Source organism: Chiloscyllium plagiosum, unplaced genomic scaffold (genome assembly GCF_037043375.1).
Source record: "Chiloscyllium plagiosum isolate Xiang-an unplaced genomic scaffold, Cpla_swu_hap1 HiC_scaffold_2, whole genome shotgun sequence".
In the NCBI taxonomy this organism is placed as follows: domain Eukaryota; kingdom Metazoa; phylum Chordata; class Chondrichthyes; order Orectolobiformes; family Hemiscylliidae; genus Chiloscyllium; species Chiloscyllium plagiosum.
The window spans coordinates 92,506,003-92,522,214 of NW_028270140.1; the positions used below are offsets into that span (position 1 = coordinate 92,506,003).

Below are 16,212 nucleotides of genomic sequence, written 5' to 3' on the forward strand. Positions count from 1 at the left end.
CATAAAGTACTATTCAAGATTCACCTTAAAAAGTGAACCAATGATATTACTATATCAGGTTCCCGTGCTTAGCCAGGATTTAGGATTACCAGTATACCTTTTATCTTGTAAAATATATAAAAGTTCTGATCCTCATAATATTGATACATAAATTCACAGAGATTGCAAAGACTTGATGGAACATGGTCTACACCTTATTCCCACTACAGCTACAGCAAAGAACCCTTTAGGAATTTTGAGGCCAGCAAATGGGGCACTGTGGCTTGCTAAGACTTAGATGGTGGAGTAGAGAGCCATATATATGCAGTTGGTACAAAGACTGTTACACTATAACGATTGTAGAATGAAACATAACATTACAAAGAGTTAGTGATAAGTAAAAGTTGTGGCAAATAGATTCAGTGTAGGTAAATATGAAATAAAAACAGAAAATATTAGAAATGCTCAGTGGGTCTAACAGCATCTGTGGAGAGAAAGAAGAATGAAAATTTCACATTCGTAAAACATAACGTGTTCTAAATTGGGAAAGCTAGAAGGACTGGTGATGCAAAGACAAATGGAGGTCTCGTTACACATTATTAAACTAAACAGGTACAGGAAATATTAAAAACATGGATGCTACTTCTTATGTCAGCACGCAGAATGAAGATCACAAAAAAGTAAAATATTTATTCTTTTTCTCTCCACAGATGCTGCCAGACCCACTGACCATTTCTAATATTTTCTGTTTTTATCTCATATTTCTATCACTCGCAGTATTTAGCCTCTGTACTATATCCCTATTCTGCAACAGAAATACTTAACAATACACTGTAGAAGTTAAAGTTATTAATCAAAATTGCCACTCACTAGAAGCTTGTCCCATATTATAAAGGGGACAAATGTTTGTCGCAACAAGACTAAGCAAATATCCACAGTTAGCCTTCAAAACCATTTCCAGGAACAATGATTTAGTAGGGACATTAATAGAATAACTGCACCCCAAAAGCAGATACAGAATTGAGGAGTCCATTACGGGGTTGTTATTTGAGGCTTGACAGTAAATACTGTTTTTCCTGTAATACTGAAAATGACGACTACCTTGAATGCTTTTCCAACTGGATCCTTCTATTGTAGCTCCTGGGGTAGTTTGACATATCAGCACCTATGTATTCAGGTACACTTATTCAAGTGAACTGCACAGTTTCCTGCTTTTTGATGGAACATTTGGATCGGGGCATTGTGTGTTTGGGAAGCTAAAACCTCCACATGACAAATGTTTGAAATTCATTAATAGGAAACATTTTCATTCAATAAATGACCAAAACACTTTATCTTCCATATTTGCCTTTTAGAAGTAATACTTTTGGCATGTGACAATTCATCATACCTGTCTTCATAACCAAGAGTTATGTGTCAGGATTGTTAATTGCTGATCATGGATACTAGAACATGGATCATGCTGCAATTATGACTTATGACTCCAGTAAAGTGTTTGCAGCAAGAAGTGGAGAAAAAGAGTGATCAGCCCTCTTCAGCTGTTTGCCTGAGGCAGCTCCAACTCACAGTTCTACAATTTCCATCAAGATTAGGGCAAGGAGACAGATCCTGAAATTAAAATCTCATGCTGTTGACACCACTGATACCTACACTGGATAACCAATCAACTGACACCCCTAATGCTGTGGCCAACATGCACTTGTATAAACATGGTGTAGGCTCAAGTTATAAACAGTATTGATATAGGCTTCAGTTTTCTTTTCATCACATGGCTGTTTAGAAATCTCCATCTGCTCTTGGCATGCTTTGAAAGGATTTTACTGGTTGATAATTGGCCTATTGGTTGAGTTATCAGTGTATACAGTGCCTAAAAATGTGGTAGTGGTAAATTCAATTGAAAGTAGAAAGGCAGGAGGCTGGAAGGACACTGCAAGCCAGGCAGCATTAGGAGGTGGAGAAGTCAACATTTCAGGTATCACCTGAAGTGGGAGATGGCACGTAGCAGGGTGACACTAGGCACACGGACACACAAGATGGCCGCTGAGCCATCAGTTGGCCATTTGACACATAAGATGGCTGCCGGATCACAATATGGAGAGACACAGCACAGCAAATACAGACATGGCCTGGGGCCACCACAATGCAAGCATAATGCACTCACAACCTAGTTGATTAGTTTAAGGCAGATGGGGGAGAGAATACACACACTGTAGTGAGTAACGTACTAGGTAAAAACAAGGACTGCAGATGCTGGAAACCAGAGTCTAGATTAGAGTGGTGCTGGAAAAGCACAGCAGGTCAGGCAGCATCCGAGGAGCAAGAAAATCTACATTTCAGGCAAAAGTCCTGCATCAGGAATAGAGGCAGGGTGCCTGCAGAGTGGAGAGATAAGTGAGAGGGAGTGGGGGTGGGGAGAAAGTAGCACAAAGTACAATAGTGAATGGGGGTGGGGATGGAGGTGATAGGTCAGAGAGGAGGGTGATAGGTCAGAGAGGAGGGTGGGGGAAGGTAGCAAAGAGTACAATGGTGAATGGGGGTGGAGATGAAGGTGATAGGTCAGAGAGGAAGGTGGAGTGGATAGGTGGTAAGGAAGATGGGCAGGTAGAACAGGTCATGAGGGTGCTGCTGAACTGGAAGGTTGGAGCTGGTGTGAAGTGGGGGAAGGGGAAATGAGGAAACTGGTGAAATCCACATTGATGCCATAGGGTTGAAGTGTTCTGAGGCGGAAGATGAGGCGTTCTTCTTCCAGGCATCGTGTTGGAGGAGGCCCAGGACCTGCATGTCCTCGGCAGAGTGGGAGGGGGAGGTGAAATGTTGGGCCACAGGGCGGTGGGGCTGATTGGTATGGGTGTCCCGGAGATGTTCCCTAAAGCGCTTTGTGAGGAGGTGTCCAGTCTCCCCAATGTACAGGAGACTGCATCGGGAGCAACGGATACAATAAATGATATTGGTGGATGTGCAGGTAAAACTTTGATGGATGTGGAAGGCTCCTCTGGGGCCTTGGATGGAGGTGAGGGAGGAGGTGTGGGCGCAGGTTTTGCAATTCCTGCGGTGGCAGGGCAAGGTACCAGGACGGGAGGGTGGGTTGTTGAGGGGGCGTGGACCTGACCAGGTAGTCACAGAGGGAATGGTCTTTGTGGAAGGCTGAAAGGGGTGGAGAGGGAAATATATCCCTGGTGGTGGGGTCCGTTTGGAGGTGGCGGAAATGTCGTCGGATGATTTGATTTATGTGAAGGTTGGTAGGGTGGAAGGTGAGCATCAGGGGCGTTCTGTCCTTGTTACGGTTGGAGGGGTGGGTTTTGAGGGCAGAGGGGCGGGATATGGACAAGATGCATGGGAGGGCATCTTTAACCATGTGGGAAGGGAAATTGTGGTCTCTAAAGAAGGAGGCCATCTGGTGGGTTCTGTGTTGGAACTGGTCCTCCTGGGAGCAGATATGGCGGAGGCAGAGGAATTGGGAATACGGGATGGCATACGGGGGGGAGGGAATAACGTACACTGCCCGCCGAAGTGTCTGGGTCCAGTCAACACCTTTGATAGAAATGCTAACAGCTTGATATTTGCTCAATACAAAGTGCTAATAGCCAGGGCCGCAGTAATCGTCCTTCTCAGGAAGAGCGATTAATGCCCATTATTACAACAATGGACATCTGCGCAGACATTGAAATTGACAATGTCTGCATTGAAATTAACAAAGGCTGCGCTGGAACTGACAATGACTATATCGAAACTATCAACGATTCTGCAAAGATTACCACAAACAAATCATATTACAAAGACAGTAATCTCCTCACTGATCTATTGTATGACAAGATATATAAAAGTATCTTGACATGTGCTCCGGAAAGAAGACTCACAGCTGACCACTGTGCTGTTGGTCTTTCTCTCCACGGAGTTCCGGTATTCCTGGTATAATAAACTCTGTCATTAAACCCCGATTTTGACTCAGAGACTGGTAATTTTCCCCATAACAAACCCTTCTTCAGGAATGGGTATAGAACTAAGGTCAGCTGCAGATAAAGGGGAGGGTGGGGGAGGGCTTTGGGTGGGCAGAGGGGCAGAGTGGTGAGGTAGTGTTAGGTGAACACAGTAGAGTGTACGGCCTAGTTGGTCGATGGGAGGAAGGAATCCAGTTGGTGGCTGAAAGGAAGGGTCAGCAAGTGGAATGGAAGGGAGGAGGAGGGATTGGACAGGGTGACGGGTGTGGGAAGGGAGGTTATTTGGAATTGGAGAACTCAATGTTGAGTCCTCTGGGCTGTAGGCTGCCCATATGGACGTTGAGATGCTGTTCCTCCAATTTGCGGTCTGATCCAATGGGAGGTCGAGGATGGTCATTTCAGAGAGGGAATGGGAAGGGGAATTGAAATGGGCGGTGACTGGGCGTTCAGGTCAGCTCCTGCTGGCCTGGCTGAGATGCTCAGTGAAACGTTCCCTTAGTTTACATTTGGTCTCACCGATGTAGAGACGACCACATCTCAGGTGCTGGATTTGATCTGTCGGTTGTGATTATGATATTTGGCATGGCAAGAAGGCCTGTTGTTGAGTTTCACCAGGTCTGACACCATTTTTTTAGGTATGCTAGCATATCCTCCTACACTCTTTATTGAACCAGGGTTGGTCTCCCTCCTTAATGGTAATAGTAGAGTGAGGATATACTGAGCCATGAGGTTATAGATTGTGTTTGAATTCTGCTGATGTTTACATTGCTTCATGGATGCTCTAGTTTAAGTCGCACAATCTATTTGACGTCAGTCCCATTTAGCAGGATGGTAGTGCCAAACAACAATTTTACTCAAAGGACATATGATATTACCATTAAAAAGAAAAGATTTGTAGAGCATCCAGCATACGGAGAGTGAGTTGGCATGAAATTAGTTTGATTACCTTTAAGGGCTAAGTCCTTACTGACCCTACTGAGTACTTAACTGTACATGAATTATCTTACATTATTTTATTACCATTCTTAGATATATCTCATGTCTTCACAATAATTGTAAATAAAATTTTATGTTTAATAATTATAATATGAAGAATGGTAGATGATAGGTAGAAACTTAGAATTTTCATTATAGTTGAGTAGTATTTAGCTTTTTGATTGATAGGCTTTTCTTGATGCTGCCTGGGTGTAAAACCTCTAAAGCTGATAAATTGTTCCATTTATCATGTCAAGTTTACAAAGGGCTGGTTGAATAAACAGTCAAACTTTTGATACATTAATCTTCCAATTATTCATTCTTCTGCTTGCTTTAATGCACTTTCTTTTAGATTCTAGACAGTGAACTGATGTAACTGTATTTAGAAATCATTACATTTCTTACGTCCTTTGCATTATTAAATTCTGTCCTAAATTTAATCAATGTCACCATGACACTGCATTTATCATCAAACCCACAGTGCTATAAAACGTGGTTAGTTTTATATTCTGTAATCACAGAGACAATAGAAACAGTTCACTTATGATTTATTATGATTCCAGCTCCTGTTATCACAGGCCACCCAGATCCAAGACTGAAATCCAGCTTGACAGATCATTTTTTGTCTTTTATTTTGATTTTTGACAAGGTGGTCTTTCACTGAAGCACAAGCATGTCATGCTGCAGATTTGGATTTAACAATAAAACAAAAATCCATTATGCAAAGTAAATGAAGATAAAATAGAATAAACCAAACTATGTTTCTATAAAACAAGCTTGAAGATTTAAAACACATGGTAAAAGACGATCCCATTAATCCCAACCACACATCTTTACAGTACTCACACCAAAGAGAATTACTTTCTCCTCCACATCTATAGGGCTTAATTTAGCTGTAGCTGCAATTCCAGTATCTTAGACCATATGACACTAAGACATAGGTACAGAAGTAGGACAATCAGCCCATCAAGTCTGCACCACCACTCAAAGACAACATGGCTGATCTAACAATCTTCAACTCCACTTTCTTGCCTTTTCCCATAACTCTTCAACCCCTTACTCATTAAAAATTTGTCTCAACCTTGAATATACTAAATTAACCAACCTTGGAGTCCTCTGCAGTAAAAAATTACATAGATGCACTACCCCTGAGAAAAGAAATTTTTCGTTGGTGCAGGGTGAGCATAATTCCATTTGGAAGGGAGTTCCAGGTGGTTGACCATGTTGGAACACTGATATAAGTCTACGTCAGGATGGTGAGTGGCTTGGATGAGAACTTGCACTTGTTGTATTGCCATGTATCTGCTCCCTTGATATTTTAGAAGGCAGTGATCATGGATTTGGACGTTGTTGGCTAAGGAGCCCTGATAACGTACTTAGATTAGTGGTAATGTCATTAAACGAGTAAAAGAATCCTCAGGTTAATGCACTGCATTAGGGGTTTAAATCCCAAAATGGCAGCTGGTGGAATTTAAATTCAGTGAGTAAATCTGGAAGATCAAATTAACCTTGGTAGACATGATCATGAATCAAAAGCCAATTGTTGTAATAACCCATCTGGTTCACTAATGTCTTTAGGGAAGGAAATCTGCCATCATTACCTGGTCTGGCCTCCATGTGCCTCCAGACTATTGCAATGTGGTTGACTCTTAACTGCCATCTGAAATGGTGCAACAAACCACCATAGTTCAAGAGCCATTAGGATGAGCAACAAATACTACTTTTCCAACAATTTTCTATATCTCATGAAGAAAAGTATGTGCAGTTACAAAGGCAGGCAGGATACAAAACCTGGGCAAGATATGAATAGAGAGCCTGTGAGAAGTTCCACCTTCAAGGCAGAAAGTGATGGAAGTGTTGCTCTTGTAAATCAAGAATCAGGTAGAGTCATAAGCACAGAAACAGACTTTTTGGTCAACTCATCCATGCCAACCAAGTTTCCCAAACCAAGCTATTCCTATTTGCCTACATTTGGCCGATATCCCTCTCAACCTATTCATGTACCTGTCAAATAGCTTTTAAATTTTCTAACAGTACTTGTATCTAATACTTCCTCTGGCAGTTCATTCCACGGACCATCCACCCTCTGTGTGAAAATGCTGCCCACCAGATCCCTTTTAAATCTTTCTCTAGTTTGATCTGAGAGTAGGATAAAAGGTCAGCACAACGTTGAGGGCCGAAGGGCCTGTACTCTGCTGTCCTCTTCTATGTTCCCCTCACTTCAAAAATATGCCCCCATGTTTTGAATACCCCCACCCTGGAGAAACGACCTTTGCTGTTCACCATATTTATGCCCCCTCATGATTTTATAAAATTCTAAAAGGTCACCCCTCAATCCACGTTATGCTCCAGTAAAAGAAGTCCCAGCCTCTTCTTATAACTGAAACTCTCCAGACCAGGCAACATCTGGTAAATCTTTTCTGAAGCCTCTCCAATTTATTAATAGCAATAAATAGCAATATGAAAGCCTGGTTTCAAAGTGAAAGAACAATATATAGCTTTAAGAGATAACTATAATTACTAGCTATAACAGTTGTCCAACTAGTTGCTGACACTGAAATGTATGCCCTGCCATGGGCTTTCTATAGGAAAATACACTTTCCTGCCAATTCACATGAAGGCTTATACTCTACAAAGTTAAAGTTTGAAAACTTTCACAAGACAAAGTCATGAAGAACCAACAATATCTTAGCAGCATCTTGAAGGCAGCAGCAGCACAGCCGAGCAAACCTGGAGGGTGAACAGCTCCAAATTGGGAAGAATTCTGCTTTACTTTTGATTGTGAATTGTTCAGTCAGCTCACATTTGTAACTTGAATAACTTAGTTCCATTTCCTGTTAAATAAGTAAGGTGCTTCATTATATGCACTAATTAAGGGCTAGACTGGGTCATCTCTGCAATATTTCTCATCTTGTCTCTATGGCTTACAGAGATGAAATAAAGGTGATGATTACAATTTAATGAACGTTCAAGAGCATCTGAAGTCATCAGGGGTCTAAACAAAGTAGATAATGATAAACTACTACCATTATTGAAGGGATTCAGAATGAAGGGACAAAGGTTTAAAGTACATGGCAAAATATACAGAAGCATGTGAGAAAAAGCTTTCTTAATAAGCAAGTGGTCTGGAGAGCGCTGCTTGAGGCTGTGGTAGAGGTAGGAAACATTGAAAATGGAAGCTCAAAAGGAGCAATTTTACAGAGAGATTGGCACAAGGTAACTCATTTGTAAAGTTGAAATAGGCACACAGGGTCACATGGTCTCCTTCCATACTGCAACAGTTGTAATGATTCTGTGAACTGAAGGTATTGAAAATAGACAAAATCAAGATTGTACAAGTCCTTTCTGCTATCCAGGATTCCAAAACATATAAAGATACTCCTGAATATAAAACTGAAGGTTTGGAAGTTGGTCAGGCTCATTTGTTTATGTGTGAAGATTGTGATTCCCTGTCCACACCTCCTCAGATCAGGGTGCACAATCTGCAAATGTCATGTGCCTAACTCACCGGAATCACTATAACATTTGTCTACAAACTCCCACACTACCTTCTACACCTTAACTCTGACTGTAGCCCACTTATTCAGCAGGAGGGCCCAGCAGTGTTGTAGTTATTTTCAAATCAGCTTGTTCAGAGATGTTGTTACACTCTACTGGAGTAGGTTTGACTTGAACGGGACCTCCTGCCTCACAACTACTGGGGCGGCCATTGATGTAGGGTTAGCAATTGACTCTGGAGGGCAATTTCATGGGCCGCAGAATTTCTAATCAGGAGGACCTGCTGATTCCCCAGGAAGGCTACCAGAGATTATCAGGCAAAGACTACATGTACAGGAATTACTCACTAGGAGTAAAATGATACCAGGAACATGAAGAGAGCCTTAGTGACCATGTTAATGACTCAGCTGGTCACTGGGCAAGAGGGCTAAAAAAGTACTATGACAAGGTGAAAGCTACTTTAACCCCTACCTTCACTTATCACTTTACAGCTCCCGTCAACACTTAGCCAATCGCTAGAAAGCTGGTAAAATCTTCAAACAACCACAACACTTGCACTTCAGACTTCTCAATGCAACACACCCCCATTGCTCCCCTGTTGCAGTTTTCTGTCACTCAGATTTACCATTCAGATACTCCAACTCACCCTCACATGTGAGTGTTTGAAGCCTCACACATACCTCTAGCTATCCATCTACATCAGACACATTTCACAAACAGAACATTACATACTTATTGACATTCTACTCTCTCTCATACAAAAAAAACACCATTTGAAAATATTCTGGTGAACAGTACTTCCAGATACTTTACAATAGAGAAAGTTCCAAAGAATTAAGTGAATGACAATCAAGGTGCCCGGTCCTTTAAATAATATAACCATAGAGCTTATATTGCACTTCACATTTGTTTTATTTTGAGCAGAATATGTAGATCTTAGCATTATATCCTTTCCTGTTTGTTTACTTGTGTCTGTGGTACGATCTAGTGTTCCATGCCCTTATTCCTTAATGGAGGAAATACTTGGGCAAAGAAATAGGGCAGGAACTCAGCAGTTTGGACATTTAGCCTTTTTGTCTTTTGTCTTTTTGCATATAGGGACTAACACTTTCAACAATGCACAGTAATAAAAACTCATTTGTTTTGAGTTCAGTGTCACACTTAACTCGATGATCGAGGAAAAGTATGTAAAACAGTTTTCTGAGCCTTCTTGCGTAATGATATAACTGACTAAGATTTATGTCTTAAGACTCTCAGAATTCTCAATAGGCTGTGCCTTAACAATTGTGCTATTAGATCATCCAACAACAATTTCTCAAAAACATGTATTGCAAATTATTGGTGACTTGTGTTTCATTCAATTTAGTTTCATTAAGCATGAGTGAAGATAAGGAAATATCATTAAAAGCATAAGTTAATTTATCTAGGAAATGATGAAAAGAAAATATCATTAAAAGCATAAGTTAATTTATCTAGTCATAGTTGTGTTGAAAGGGAGCCAATTCCCATAATGATTGATTTAATTTCATTTTAAAAGTAATTAATTTCAGTCCGTGATTCTTTGTCACTTAATATTTGGCTACAAATATTTTATAGCTGGTATTCAAATTAAAAGTATTCAGGCTCACTTTCTGCACACTACATGTCAACCTGCAGCTGACAGTGTCCTAAATAGATCTTTTCCAATACAACTAATAGAGATGTCAGAAAACTGCTTACACTGGAAACATTATAATGGTGTAAATACAATATGAACTTTATAATGGATTTAATGGTTGCTGCCTGGAAAATCCAGTCCTTTATTTTGGAACAATTTTTTTCACAACTAAGTGAAAACACACATCAGTCCACTTTGGAACAATGACATTGTTGTAAATGTCATATTATGTCAGGTGCATAGTCTGACTATTAGGAAATAATTAATATTCTTCTCTACACTGAGCCAAGATGGTTCTTGTATAAATTGATGCTAGTACATCTTTACTTGTACAACTAAATTAAGAATATCTATAATTATATAAATCAAAGATACCTTAGTCAAGAGTTTGTGTAGGTAATACTCATGTTAACCCATAAATGAATGGACTATAATCAGTATTACAATCAAAGTGGAATAAGACAGATTTTTAGTCTTCATAGTTTGGAACTGAGGGTAAAGGAGGACTTTCAGAAATCTGGAGCCAAGGCACAATCAGATCAACTATGGTCTTATTGAATGGCAGGCTCAAAGGAATATAGGGCCTACTCCTTTTCCTATTTTTTATGGTCTTAAGACCTTAGAATATAAATGGATTGACAAGTTTTCAGCTTTGTCACATGAATGACTCTCCTACTCTGTCAGCAAGAATCTATGATTAACATTCCTCATGCAATCTTTTCTTGCATGCAGCATGTACTTTGTCTATCTGATCAATTTGACAATACTTACAACAGGAGAATGGGATTTCACAGACAACAAGGCACTTGCTTCAAGGAATCTGAATTATAGGTGTCAAAAAGGCAAGCTTGGAGTTGTTTCAGTAATCTGCGGAGAAGCTGTAGCAAATATTTGTAGAGTTGTGTAGACATGAAGGCATCATTTAACTTGCTAATTGGATGTTTCATGTTGAAATCTGTGAATCAGAGCTGGATTGGGGTTACAACTAATTTTGCTGAACATAACTAATCATTCAGTCCAATCCATCATGCTTATCAGTTAAAATTCCTGCCCTCCCCAGCTATCTAATGACTTCATCTGTCATTGGCTAATGTCTGCAGTTATACAAACTCATAGCTGTTGAATTATCTTTCTTTCTTCAGCTTCTTTAAAATAAATATTTGAAAGTTTACATAGTATCACGTCAACAACTGCACTAAACTTTGCTGCCACTGCAGAGATGCTCAACTGGGTAGCCAGTCAGTTGGATGGAGGTATTTTGTGTGAGCTAAAATCTTTTCAATTTTCAATGTCTTTGAGCATTACATCTTTTCCACTCTCAGCAGGGGAAGAGAGAGATCTGGCTTGCTTGCAAGCCTTTGGGGCTCTGAGTCAAACTACTTTCTCTCACAATTCTGTCACAGAACTGCTATTTAAAACTAACGAAAAAGCTGCTGCTGGGCATTTTCTTTTTGTTCGCCTCAAAGGCATCTGGTGCCAGTTTCTCTCTCAAAGATACAAATCCAGCTTCAGCAAAAGTTACAATGAATGAACTCCACAGTACCACTTTTATTTTGAATTATATATAAGTCTTGCTCTGCAACAATACAGTCCAATCTTCAATTTTCCACTCTGTATTTAAAAAAGTATATGTAGTCCTTAAAAGAGTTACATTAAATCATGGAATACCATCCAATACTTGGGCTTTCAAATGATGACGGGTAAAAGAATATACAGGTACTCAGGAAGTAGTGTTATTTTTATTTCTAATCTGCAACATACATTTCAACTTAAATGATAAAACAAAACAATGTTCAGGTACTCAAAAGAAACTAAATCTCAACATCTCTTACAACTGTCCCTGACGATGTAGAAGGCACAAGAGATTGGGCCTAGTATATCATTATCCACCCATTATAAAGATAATAAATTACGATGGAGGCTGCTATGAATGGAAAGAACAAACAATGGTGCTACAGGAAGATACCTAGGTGTAGGGATGGGAGTAAAGTGATAATTTCCAGTTAGTAGAATATTAGAAATTCCATCTGGTACAGAACTCCGGTTGATAGTCTGCCAAATATTGTTTTACATTGCCCTCATCTTGTCAACCTTCAGTTCCAAACAATATATTTCTTCTCTAGAATGCCCATTCAGAAATACAAGAAATTCCACATTTTTTTCCTTTCTTTTTCATAACTGATTTCATTGCTGATTACTCTTCCCCATCTTTGCTCACAGCTGGTAACATTCTATACAACCAATTAGGAGAAAGTGAGGACTGCAGATGCTGGAGATCAGAGTTAAAAAGTGTGGCGCTGGAAAAGCACTGCTGGTCAGTCAGCATCAGGAGACTCAATGTATCCAGCATGAGCTCTTCATTGGCTGAAAAGGTAGAGAATACTTCTGTTACAGAGGGACTGGATTATGTTGTGAATCATTATACTATTGTCCTGCTCCTCGGATGCTACTGACCAGCTGTGCTTCTCTCGTGCCACACTTTTTGACCCACATTCTATATAATGATTAGCATTGCACAAAATAAGAAAATGCATCACGGAATATCTCAAATACACCATTTTGCCATTCTTAGAACTAGTGTGCAGACGTATTGTAGAAGCCACAAGAGACCAAAAAATATGAACTTTTCCAGCTGCAGAATGGTCAGAAAATTCCGTGCTTATCCATTTGATACCTGCTTTTTAACCTGCTTTATAATTAGTTGACAAAGCCTTACCACAGAAGTAGTTAAACTGGATATTGTGTATCTTACTTTATCTCTCTTCTCTGAGACTCCAAAGCAACCTGAAAAAATGATACAAATTTATATCATACTTTCACAATGTTTTATAAATGTGAGTAAGTATTAACCAAGGTAATTTCTACGATCCTCAATTTGGCAAAATGAGATCTTTTGCATCTACCTGACAAGACACAATGAACCTGTTTTATTTTATCTTTCAAAAGATGACATCTCCAAAGGTGCAATGTCAGCCTTTGAACTCAAATGTTAGAATGAAACTTGAGCACACAACCTTCTAACTCAGAGGCATGAGTGAAACTAATTGAACCAGAGATTTGGGAGAGATGAAAACAGAAAGGGAAATACTCAGCAGGACAGGCATATCTGTGGAGAAATGTTTTATTTTGTTCTTTCATGAGATATAAGCATCAGTTGTTGTCCCTTCCTCATTGATGTTGGAAGTGTTAAGCTCCAATGAGGCAAATAGGAAAATACCAGAGGAAGTAAATTTCCAAAGTATCTTATGCTGAATTTTGCATGGGTCACTCTTGTCCATTGCTAGGAAAGTCGTACTGTTCCAATTCGACTTTGATGCTGCCCAAGAACAGGGAAAACTCCTCAGCTAGGTCCAAACCATAACGATGTACCCTGGTCAATTACCGATGATCAATCCTCTAATTATCAATAAAATGATGGAAAGATTCATCAATAGTGCAACCAATCACCATCTCACCAGTGGTTCAGGTTGCACTTAAATTACTAGCTTTCAAATTCATCATTGTCTTTATCTAGATATTGTACAAAGGATGAATGCTAGAGGAGAGTGAAAGTAGCTTTGCAGTAAAGCAGTAGAGTGCAGCCAAAAGTGCTTTGTGTATTTAACGTTTCTTAATAGTGTTTTAAAGAGTCTGAGCTAATAACTGAATGATTGGCTTAATTTTATAACCATGATAACATTGAGTAATGGTGGGAAAATCAAGGTACAACGAACCAGCCCTCCAGTTACTACTTTACTTGACTTGGCATAAGAAGCAGTATATTACAAAATTACCTGCTCAAGCACAAAGTCTTTCACATTGAGCATAGCATATGTTGAATGGGACATTTTCACAAACTGTAATTAACCTTTTAGTTCAAATTAGCAAGAGCAATAAAAGCAATAACTTCATTTCAGTTCCTGTTTAATTTGTCATTTTGTGTACTGTAGGTCATGATTAGGTTGTAGAAATTTAATTCACGTAACAAATACCCTGCAGAAAGCACAGCTTGTTTGCTATAGCATGAATACTTAACCTACATTCAAATAATTGGCTTTGCTTAGATATCTCATGGCTTATGCTATTCAAAGAGACAACAAATTAGAGTTATGTTAACATAACTTCAGCATCAAACAACTTAGACCTTTTCTACATAAGGCAAAGTATATGCTTGTTTGTATTTCAAGTTTTTCCTGGAACAAATGTTCAGAGGCTAAAGCTTGTGGGATGCTATTTTAGCAAGCATGATTGACCAGAAGACGCTTCTATTCTTCTATAAGACAGGTGATGGAAATCTGAAGTAAAATCAGAAACTGCTGAGGAAGCTCAGCAGTTCTAGCAGCATCTATGGAGAGAAACAGAAATAACATTTCAAGACCAGTACAACTTCTCATTGGAACCTGGTTTCTTCTCAGTTACATTCAGGATTATGATTCTTCTGACACTTTATATCTATTCCACAATTTCTAGCATTCCAGCTTTAGTCACCTTTTCTTCACTATGGACATCAACACGTCTTGACAGAGAGTCTGCCGGCTCTTTCTCTGATGCATTGATGTCATCTTTGGTGCTGCTTCCTGCTCTCATCCGAAAAGTTGAGAAATTTCTGTCCACCTTTCTGTCACCTTCGCCTTGTTCATTTCTGACTCCAGTAAACCTGAAACATAGTGCTTTAGTAAGGCCAAACACAAGCTGAAGGAACAAAACCTTATCTTCCGCCTAAGCAGCTTACAGCCTTCAGAACTCAACAGTAGAGTTCACAATTCCAGAACACAATCTTCCATGCCAGTTACTTTCCGCTCACACCCTTAAGTCCTGCATTGTATGGGTTGCTCCATGTACAGCTAACACGTTTTCAAGTTACTGTGTTAGTATTCTATGTAGCATTTATCCCTCTTGACTCATAATCAGCTATCTTTTTCTTTCCTTCTTTTTCTGGGCTCCATCTCCACATACTCTATTCACTTAACCTCCCCAACCCTACTACGATCAGCAATTTCAGTTCTGAGGAAGGGTCACCTAGTCAAAATGTTAATTCTAATTTTGACTCTACAGATACTGCCAGACCCACTGTGTTTATTTCAGATTTCCAGCATCTACAGTTCTTTGCATCTAAATTCTCAATCAACCAGCATAGAAGAATCACCAACCCACTGATAGGTTTTAAGATTTGACAGATGCTGGTTTTGAAGTCCACAGGATCATTTCAAATATCTGTGGATTTAAAGGTAGTAATAATTGAAACCTGTTGCTGGCAAAAGGCTGTATCATGGTATCACTGGAGATAAAGGATGCAGAGTTCAGACTGTGGCTAACCTACTTAGCTGAAAATGTGTGAAGGGTTCAATTCCAGCACTGGGTGACTGTCTGTGTGGAATTTGCACATTCTCCATTTGTCTAGAGCCTCTGGCTCAGGTTTGTCCCTTACTCCCACAGCTATCTAGACTACACCTCCTCCCACTCTGCCCCCTGTAAGAACGCCATCCCATATTCCCAATTCCTTCGTCTCCATCGCATCTGCTCCCAGGAGGACCAGTTCCAATACCGTACAACTCAGATGGCCTCCTTCTTCAAAGACCGCAATTTCCCCCCAGACGTGATCGACTTTGCTCTCCACCGCATCTCCTCCACTTCCCGCTCCTCCGCCCTTGAGCCCCCCCCCTCCAATCACCACGAGGACAGAACCCCACTGGTCCTCACCTACCACCCCACCAACCTCCGTATACATCGTATCATCCGTCGAGATTTCCGCCACCTCCAAACGGACCCCACCACCAGGGATATATTTCCCTCCCCTATCAGCGTTCCGAAAAGACCACTCCCTCCAAGACTCCCTTGTTAGGTCCACACACCCCCACCAACCCAACCTCCACTCCCGGCACCTTACCCTGCAATCGCAAGAAATGCAAAACTTGCGCCCACACCTCCCCCCTTACTTCCCTCCAAGGCCCCAAGAGATCCTTCCATATCCGCCACAAATTCACTTGCACCTCCACACACATCATTTACTGCATCCGCTGCACCCGATGTGGCCTCCTCTATATTGGAGACACAGGCCGCCTACTTGCGGAACGTTTCAGAGAACACCTTTGGGACACCCGGACCAACCAACCCAACCACCCCGTGGCTCAACACTTCAACTCCCCCTCCCACCCCACCAAGGACATGCAAGTCCTTGGACTCCTC

At 40.4% G+C, this 16,212-nt stretch overlaps 1 long non-coding RNA gene across 1 annotated transcript; it reads right to left on the reverse strand.

Moving 5' to 3' along the window:
- Positions 1 to 13,933: 13,933 nt before the first annotated feature.
- On the reverse strand, positions 13,934 to 15,479 carry LOC148151939 (uncharacterized). Its single transcript, XR_015760859.1, has 2 exons — positions 14,515 to 15,479; positions 13,934 to 14,371 (listed from the first exon to the last, which is right to left on the reverse strand). It is a non-coding gene; the product is annotated as an uncharacterized LOC148151939 (long non-coding RNA).
- Between the last annotated feature and the right edge of the window lie 733 nt (positions 15,480 to 16,212).